Consider the following 8,944-nt stretch of genomic DNA (forward strand, 5'->3'; position numbering starts at 1 on the left):
TTTTTCTATCCTGAGTCCTCATCCCACTCATATTCATTGTATCCCGACTATATAGTTGGGACTATGCTTACCTCTAGGGATGAAGCAGCAAATAAAACCATCAGAAATTTGCATTCTGCTAAAGAAGATCGGCACTACACGCATACAGACATAATTTATAATCATAAGAAGTTCCTCAAGGGACAAGAACAGGGCACTACAAGGATGCGCAGCAGGAAACCTGAATTTCTGGGGCTAAGGAGGAACAAAATAATCACTTCTACCCCTCTTCCCCCTTCTTGTCCTTGCAGTGAACAAGGTTTTCTGAGATTCAAAAATGTTTTACTGCTGATATACACAAGGAAACAGAACGAGTTAAAAGACCAAACAAGGAGAAAGTTACGACACTGCAAAACACATTAAGACTTACGTAATGACAGGAACAAGCATAAAAGACACATGGACAAAAACTAGGGAGGGGTGGAAATGGGAGAGAGGGGGGAGGGCTGAGTGGGTGGGCTGGGATGGGAGTAAAAGACAGAAAACCGTACTTAAACAACAATTTTTTTAAATTAATGAAATGTTCTAAAAAATAAAAAAGACTTAAGTAATGGTCCCTGGAATGTAAGTTGAGCTAAGCTTGAACTCTTGCATTAGATTCTTTTTTTCTTCCCTAAAAATTATTCACTTATTTTTTAGAAAGAGGGAAGGGGAGGAAGAAAGAGAGGGTGAGAAACATCACTGTGGGAGAGAAACATTCATGGGCTGCCTCCCTGACCCAAGGGGCCCAAACAAACCCCAAACCCAGGCGTGTGTCCCAGCCAGGAATCGGACTGGCAACCTTTCACTTTGCAAGACAAAGCCCAACCAACCGAGTCACACCAGCCAGGGTAGAGTTAGATTCTTTTTTAAAAAGTGTAATCCAACTACATGTTTACTCCTGAAATTAGTTACCTCTTCAATACCTGGAAAAGAGAGCAATTAGTAAGAGAGCTAGAGTAACAAGTGAGAAGCCATATTGATAAAAATGTCCTGGGGTGATGGTTTTGCGCATGGTACTTATCTCCACACTCAAGTTTTACACATTAAATACATACAACCTTTTGTATGTCGATCATACCTCAATAAAGGTCAACCATACTTCAGAAAAAAATTCAATTTCATGAACAGAAATTCAGAACAAAGAGCTTTCTTTTAAAAATCCCATCAGCCCTTCAATCCTAAATCTAGAAATTTATCCGGATATGTCTATCAGCATAATTGATAACGGTGTTTTAAAAAACTAAACAAGAAGGAGCTTGAGTATACAACAATGAAAAAAGAGATTAAATAAATTAGGATACATTCACATGATGGGTTATTGTGCAGAAATGAACATTTTGAAATAATATTTAATGTCATGAGAAAATGCTCCCCATGTGTTATGTGAAACATTCTGGCATATACATCTACAGAACCCAAATTTCATGTGTACATTACATGTAGAACACAGAAAAAGAGACTAGTATTAAAGAATATAAAATTCAGTAGTAGTATCTCTGGGTGGTGTGATTACAGATGTTTTTTATTTTGTTAGTATTTTCCTATGGCTATGAGTACTTTTATATTCAGAAAAAGAATTATTTTATAAGAGCCAGTAGTCAGGAGCTATATTCATAAAGACTTGAGGTTCAGTTTTATCTCGGACTCAGAGAATCCTCGTGGCCGGTTACCTCCACCACCCTGGATCCCCGTGTCAGCAAGAGACCATCACGGTTCGTTTCCTGACCTGGAAGCCATTTATGCAATGGATTTACCTGTCACCTGCTTGCTCCAAGACTTTGTATTAGTTGCCACTTCCCTGGCGTTTGGAAGAGGCACAGCCAAAGGAATTTTGAAGGGAATGGCATTGATGGAGATGGACTTTGAGGGATGGATAATATTTTAGAGACAGAAATAAAGGATAGCTGCCATTTATTAACCACCCCCATGCCAAACACTGATTATCTCAGCTAATTCTCACACCACCCTACGGGGTAGATTTTTATTATTTCCATCTACGAGTGAAGAGACTGAGCATCAGAGAGTTAACATAGGGTGAAGTCAGACCTTCCAAAACAGGTCTGTCTGACTAGAGACAATGACTTCTTCTGTGTCACCTACAAAGACACAGTAGCATGTGTAGGCAGGCAGGTGGGAACACGGCATGCTCTTTGGGAAGAAAACTCCCACTTTAGCTGGAGAATAGGTAAACCTAGAAACAAGGTCAGAAGCAAATACGGAAGGCCTCAAATGCCAGGCATTTAATTCATTGGGCAAAAGAAAGACAGAGAAGTCTTCTGAAGAGAATAATAAAATCAAAGCAACATTTTATGAAAAATAGTCTGCTGATAGAAGGGGCTGGTTTGGGAGGAAATCGGAAGCAAGGAAATCAGTTAGCAGGTTGTTGTGCTGGTTTAGGGACAGCAAATAACCATCTGAATTACGGTGGGGAAATAAGAATAGAAATGAATGGGAAGACATATGAGATGCCTCATAGGCAAAACCTGCTAGGATGAGCACCTGATTGGATGTGTGATGCAAGGGAGAGAAAGCCAAGGTAGATCGAAGGCCTCAGACCTGGGCAACTGGAAAGACAGTGATACTAGGAAAAGGTCCAAAAAGAGCAGGTTTCAGAAGGAAGGTGGTAGGTAAGTCCAGCTTTAGGCATCTTTGCGCCTAAAGTGTTAATGGGACACTCAAATGATGAGCTAGAGCTTGAGAGAGTAATAAAGACCGCGGAGAGTGAGGTGGGTGTTGTGTAGCCAGAAGTGTTTATTGGAGCTACAGGAACAGTTGAGATGGCCAAAGGATTGAATAAAGACAGAAAAGAAGGAGTTGGGGGAAGGGAGAGGAGCTAGAAAGGGAGAGGAAGAGTCATAGTAAGAGGAGGAGCAAAGATTTTCAAGACACAAAATCAGAGGGGTGGTTTAAGAAGGGAATGATAACTATCAGTATCAACCGGCAGTGAAAGGTCAAGGGTCCTGATAAAATCCTTTGGATGTTTAGACTAGAATCTCTCAGGCGACCTTGGAAAGTAAGAGGGCCTGAGTTGGACAAGTGGGGGTTTAGAAGTTAAAGGGTGGGGGTGAGGCCATGAGAGAAGTGCCTCCATTTAACTGCATAAGTAATTATTTAATGAACACCTACTAGGTGACCTTCTTGTCTACCTGTTTGGGGGTGTTCCAAGAAACTGAAACCAGCCTTTCTCATCTTCATGTTCTAAAACCCTCCATTCATTCCAACTCCTCTTTTGGTGCTGATTTTTAGGAATAGTTTTATTAAGATATAATTCACATACCATACAATTCACCCGTTTATAATTGGTACAATTCAACGGGTTTTAGTATATTCACAGATATGTGCAATCATGGTGCTGAATTTAAAGGAGGAACACTTTGGATGTAAAGTCTGGAATAAATTCCTATAATTTAGGCTGTAAATAAGGGAGAACGAGTACCCTAAACACCAGAACAAATCCTCCACTCTCACCCTCCTGAGCAAAATCACAAAACGGAATGGGATCCCCAAAGGTGCTTTGCCCACAATAGCCACCAGGTGGCAGCAGGACCCTTATCCTGTTTGTCATGAAAAAAGCAGATGAACCTGTTTGGGGGGTCTGTGTACTCATAGGGTCTTCAATTTAGGGACCGTTTCTATTCTCAGCTCCTTCCTCTTACTTATCCTTTTCTTTTAGATAACTCTAAAGGTTCATGTCTGGCCCTGCTAACAGGTCTTAAGCTGTGGGTATTTATCATTCTGGAGACTTACCTAAGTTGCCTTTCTATGTTAATTAATATGGGTCCTCCGAGAAGCAGACACAGAGACTGAATAATGGACAAGGGTTTTAGTGGGAGACACACCTGTAACAGAAAACAGGAAGGGAACCAATTAAGGCGGCGAGAACAGTCAGACAGTGATGCCAGTCTGAGAAGGTAGGAAGGTCGGGTGGATTTCTGCAATGTAGTCGGCCTAAGAAAGTTTTGTCATGACCTTCAGGGAACCTAAACAAAGCATCAGGGGAATTTTGTGTTTTCCAGAAAGGGCCTACCTTAGTATCCCTGCTAAGCTCCATTACCGCTTGGGCTGCTCAAAGGGCGTGGAAGTTCCCAGGCTGCTCGCCTGGGCGGCGGAAGTGCGGCCCGGGCAAATGCTGTCGGTCAATTATTCCACTGGTGAGTGGAGATCTATGGGGCCCAGTCCTGCGGCCTCCACACCCTCTAGTGGAGAAGGAATCGCCTCAGCCCTCAGGAGTCTCTACCAAGTGCCACCTATACTCCCCACCGCTGAGGGGGACAATTTAAACGCCACCTCTCACCTCCTGTGCTGATTTCATTCTCCTCTCCCCACTCCTCCCTGAGTGACCAAAGAACAGGCTTCCTCTCAGAACAGGCTTCCTGTGTGTCTGACTGTTCCTGCTCCTCTGGATGAGCCAAGGCACACACACCTTCCCAAGCAAGCCCTACTTTTCCATAACTCTGACTTGGGTTCCTTCTTGCTTATAGGCCCTGAAATGTGAAGGACATAATAGGATTAGCGGGGTGTTGGCTTTAGCCCTGACCCACAGGCCCAGGTGCCAACCTGCCCTGACAGGAAGCTGGCTGGCACCAGGCCCCATCCCTTTCCTGGAGTCCCACTATCTCAGACGACCCTCCCTTGCTGCCAAGTTATGGCCTCAGCCAAAGCCAAGTACATGATAGGGCAGCCATAGCTTTGCCAGGTGGTCCAAAGGAGTAGCTCTTGAGGACCAAGAAGAAGCTAGCATTTGGGAAAAACAGAGGTTTGGTAAGGAGAATGTTAGGGGAGAAGACTGCTGGATGCCCCGCATGTCAGAGACTGACTGGGTCAGTAGCCCCCGTGGGCCTCCCGATGTTCCAGCGGCTGAGGGCTCTGCTGTCTCTCCTCTTTCGACACGGCCAGTTCTCAGCTGAAAGAAAGGCTTGGGAGGGATAGGATGAGTAGCTGGCTCTCTGGGCTGGGGCTTGGAAGGATGACATGGGGAAACCAAGGATTCTATAAGAGCATGTCTGGGCCAAATCAACATTGCAAACCCAGAGTCTCCTGGGGAAATAGAAATAAATTTCCTTTAAAAGGGAATCCAGCCAACCGCTGGTGTGGGAAGAGGACAAACAGGCTGGAAATCTACCACGATGACATTAGTTTATACCTTACATATTTTACATCTTGGGCGAAGCTAAGAGGAAGTAAGGACTTTTCTCTTTCTTCTCTTGGGCATGGAGACATGAAGAAAGGTGTGGGTCGGTGGGGCGTGGAGTAGCAGGAGGATACCCCAAGGTGACCCAAAGGGCCTTCCGGATGGAACTGCCCAGGGGCAGGACCCTAGGTTCCAGGGTTTATGGACGCTGGGTGGGGCCGTGGGGGCAGTGGCGGAAAGCAGGAGGACGGGGGAGGATCCAGACCCAGCAACTCTCCTTCTCACTGTGTAGCTGGCATGTTTGTTTCTGCGTGTGGGCAGAACAACTTGCTAGACAAAATCTCTGAAGTGCCTGCCACGCACCTGGCAGATGCGCCTGACGCAGCCCCACCCGCCCAGGCCCATATTAATGTTATGAAAGCACATAAGTAGACATTTTTTAAAAGCCAGCCCTGGCTGGTGGCTCAGTTGGTCAGAATGTTGTCCTGTACACTAAAAGGTTGTGAGTTCGATCCCTGGTTAGGGCACATATGTACGTTTTGGGTTCGATCCCCGGTCGGAGTGCATATGGGTGGCAACTGATCCTTGTTTCTCTCACATGGATGCTTCTTCCTCTCTCTCTTCCTCTCTCTCTCAAAGCTCTCTCGAAAATCAGTAAGAATGTATCTTCAGATGAAAATTAAAAAAAAAAAAAAGCCAAGTGAAAACCAGCCAATGAGTTTGCTTACATGAATGTGTTTCTGCAGAAATTTGGAGAAAACTGGCGATAGTAAAGCTGTGTTTCAAGTCTCAAAGACACTGAAGTCCTTTAGCTCCCTGAAGATTACTAAAAGAAAAAAATGCTAAACAAGCACGTTTCAAGCCCACTCTCTTCCCCTAACTCTGGGGGCCCCCCAATAAGCAAGGGCCCCTCACCCTTCTGCACACCCGCACCCCACTTCATACGGCATGTTTACCCTCTGCAGTCATCAGATACCATCCTGCGGGTTGGCCGTTGTGCTTTGTCCTGTTCCTTTTAGAGATCCGTGTGCTCCCCTGGGGCGGGCCCACAACTCTGGCTCCACTCTCCCTCCCACAGGTTAGAAGGAAATTAATTGACTTTCCCCTGGGCACGTGGAGGGCTCAGTCAACACTCAGTCCCCTGGAGGACATGTTGGCTCAGAGGGTAGAGTGGAAGAGCGGCAGACACTTGGCCAGGAAAGGCTAGAGGAGTTGGGGGAGGGGCAGGCGGGGCGGGGGAAGGTTGGGACACAGAAAGAAACTTGGCTCTGAACACAGCCAGCTGCCCTCTGGACCTTGCAACCCTGCTGAGCCCCATTCAGCTGCTGCTCAGCTGCTCTATTAGTGCAAAGCAGGGGTGACATCAGCTGGGGAAGAGGTTGCTGTCGGGCAAAGGGAAGGCCATGGGAGAGTGGGCTGACTGTACTCACCCAATGCAGGAGGCTAGATGGCTGGGGAAAGGTTGCCTTGTGTGGAGGGGGAGAACTCTGGCCAGGACCTGCTTGTAGGGAGGGAAAGAGGGGAGGAAAGGGACAGAGTGAGCAGGTGAAAGGCTAGGGATTGGCTAAGGTCACATATGGGAGAGAGGGGTGCCCTGGTGTGAACTTCTGGAAGACCGCTGTGACCTCCCTCGGGGCACCTTTAGCAACTATGGAAAGCAGCAAAGCGGATGTACCTGTCTGACCATAAAGGCAGCTGGGCAACCCTTTCCTCTCCCCACTGTGGCTCAGTCAGGACAAGAAGACTTCTCTTTCAGTTCGTTTGTCTCTTGGAGGCCCTGGGCCTGCATCTGCTTGCCGTCCCTGCATGCCCATCCTGGGCTGAGTGCTCTGGGATGAGGCTGGCTTCCCAGGCCGGGGAAAGGTTCCCTATGGGAGGTCAAGCTACCACAGAAATCACCAGTTTGGCCAGGGACGCAAGACTTCTGTCTCCGCCTGCCCAGTCAGTCCCTGGGCCAAACGCCCTGCTCCAAGATGTTAACTGCTCCCAGTCACGTGTACTGCCCGACTTGCAGACATACACGCAGGTCAGAGAGAGGTGATAACAACCTGGTAGAAGCCCCTCCCCTGGTACACACACCAGCGCCTGCAAGTGCGCACACACGTTTGTTTTGCGTTTGACGGGGACGACCTGGGGCAGCAGCATGGGGAAGAGGTAGGTCATAGCTGTCTGGACAGTGGGTAACGCAGGGAGCTGGCTGGACAAGTGCACTGGCCTCTTCTCAACCAGGGTCACGCTGCAGAAGACCATTCTCTGTCCTGGGGCCCAGGAAGAGCCATATTTGAGGGTCCTAGTCAGGGAAGTGTCTCTTTTCTTCTGGGCCTCTCAACTTGTCAGCTACTCTGCTCCACATCTACACCCCAACAGCACCTTCGGTTTAGCACTGGCATCTCCTCCTCCTTTAGCGTCTTCCCTGATTCTCCCAAGGTGGTGTTCTCCACTGTGCTGAACTGCCAAAGTTCAGGACCTCCTTAATGCTTATGTACCACTGTGCCTGGGTCCACGTGGTGTTACACAAACATTCGTTGAGTGAGTGAATCAATATATTCGTGGAAATGTGGGGGCCCCGTTCTCTGTTTCACTCCAACTCCTCCAGAAGCCAGTCATGCCCAGATAGAATCCAGAGGGGCAGACCAGCCCAGTTCTGTCTCCTCTGGGCAAGAGCAGGGGAAGTCAATCACTCTAGTGTGGACCACCAGACAGGGAAGAGGCCGCAGCCAGGGAGATTCCTGCTCCTTTCTCTTGGCACAGAGAAATGGCGGGGCAGACCCTGGCCCAGACTTAGGAGCTGGTTTCCATCCCTGATCGCCTTGCTCTCTGTGCCATGGGAAAAGCCTGGGGTAGGGTCTGACAGCCCGTGCAGCTCTAGCCCGTTGCCCTCACACCACAGTGCCACTGACAGTGTGGAGGGGAACACTGTCCCTTGGAGGGGATAGTGTCCCTCCTATCCCTTGGAGAACATTTTGTCCAGTACCTGTCAGTTATGGAAGAGGAGGTGGGCCTGTTTCTGTCACTCATGGGATAGGGCCTTAGTTCAAGGCCATTAGTAAAGCATTATCTTTACTTAATGTAGCCCAAAGTTTTGGCTTAGATCTGTGTGCATAAGTGAAAGAGAACAACAACAACAACAAAAGAATAGGTAAGGAAGGACCGAGCTTGTAGTGCAGCTGGGGCAGGAGACAATCCTGAGGTCCCTGAGCACCTTGGGACTCACAGCAGGCCCTTCTGTAGGCCTGACCTCCCCAGGCTCAGAGCCTTAGGATTGTTGCTGGCCTCTCCTTGCTGGGCACCCGGAGGGCAAAAGGAGGATGATGTTAAGGGGACTGGCCAGGTGGCATGAAGATCTGGGAACATTCTACCCCTCTTTTGACATGTGGTTGGAGATAGTCACAGACCTTCAAGACGGGTGTTACACAAAGACCTTCATGCCACAGTCCCAGGCCTGTGTCTTTAAGTTCCCTCTTTCCAGAAATGTCACAGAGGAAAAGGAAGCCAAAACTCCGCCCCCACGTGGACCTGTATGTCATAAGCAGGCATTCATGAGAATCCCATGATTTCCTGGGATAAAGGTCCTTTACTTGGAAAGCCTGCCACAGGCCCCTCCTCCTTCCCCCAAGCCCCCAGAAGACCAGCTGCCTCAATGGACTCCCGGCTGTGGAGGTGCGCCTGGTGACTGGAGCCGCTCACCCCCCTTTCTCAGAAGAGAGGCTGAGGGACAGAGCATTGAAAGAGCGAGTCAGAGACTGCACTTGGAAGAGAAAGAAACAGGCTCTGGAATCTTGTTCTTTTCCA

The 8,944-nt window shown here is 48.1% G+C and overlaps 1 protein-coding gene and 1 non-coding gene across 2 annotated transcripts in view; one reads left to right on the forward strand and one right to left on the reverse strand.

The window, feature by feature from the left end:
* PKD2L1 (polycystin 2 like 1, transient receptor potential cation channel) overlaps positions 1-8,719 on the reverse strand; it is a 43,397-nt gene extending 34,678 nt beyond the window's left edge. Inside the window, exons 1-3 of the mRNA XM_053668659.1 lie at positions 6,828-8,719; positions 6,583-6,650; positions 3,769-3,860 (exon numbers count right to left, since the gene is read on the reverse strand). The gene's annotated coding sequence lies outside the window, so the exon portion shown is untranslated. The remainder of the gene's footprint in view (positions 1-3,768; positions 3,861-6,582; positions 6,651-6,827) is intronic.
* On the forward strand, positions 5,857-5,986 carry LOC119064560 (small nucleolar RNA SNORA33). Its single transcript, XR_005085428.2, has one exon. It is a non-coding gene; the product is annotated as a small nucleolar RNA SNORA33 (small nucleolar RNA).
* Positions 8,720-8,944: the final 225 nt, after the last annotated feature.

Source organism: Artibeus jamaicensis, unplaced genomic scaffold, assembly GCF_021234435.1.
Source record: "Artibeus jamaicensis isolate MK-2021 breed Jamaican fruit bat unplaced genomic scaffold, CSHL_Jam_final contig_490, whole genome shotgun sequence".
NCBI classification, from domain to species: domain Eukaryota; kingdom Metazoa; phylum Chordata; class Mammalia; order Chiroptera; family Phyllostomidae; genus Artibeus; species Artibeus jamaicensis.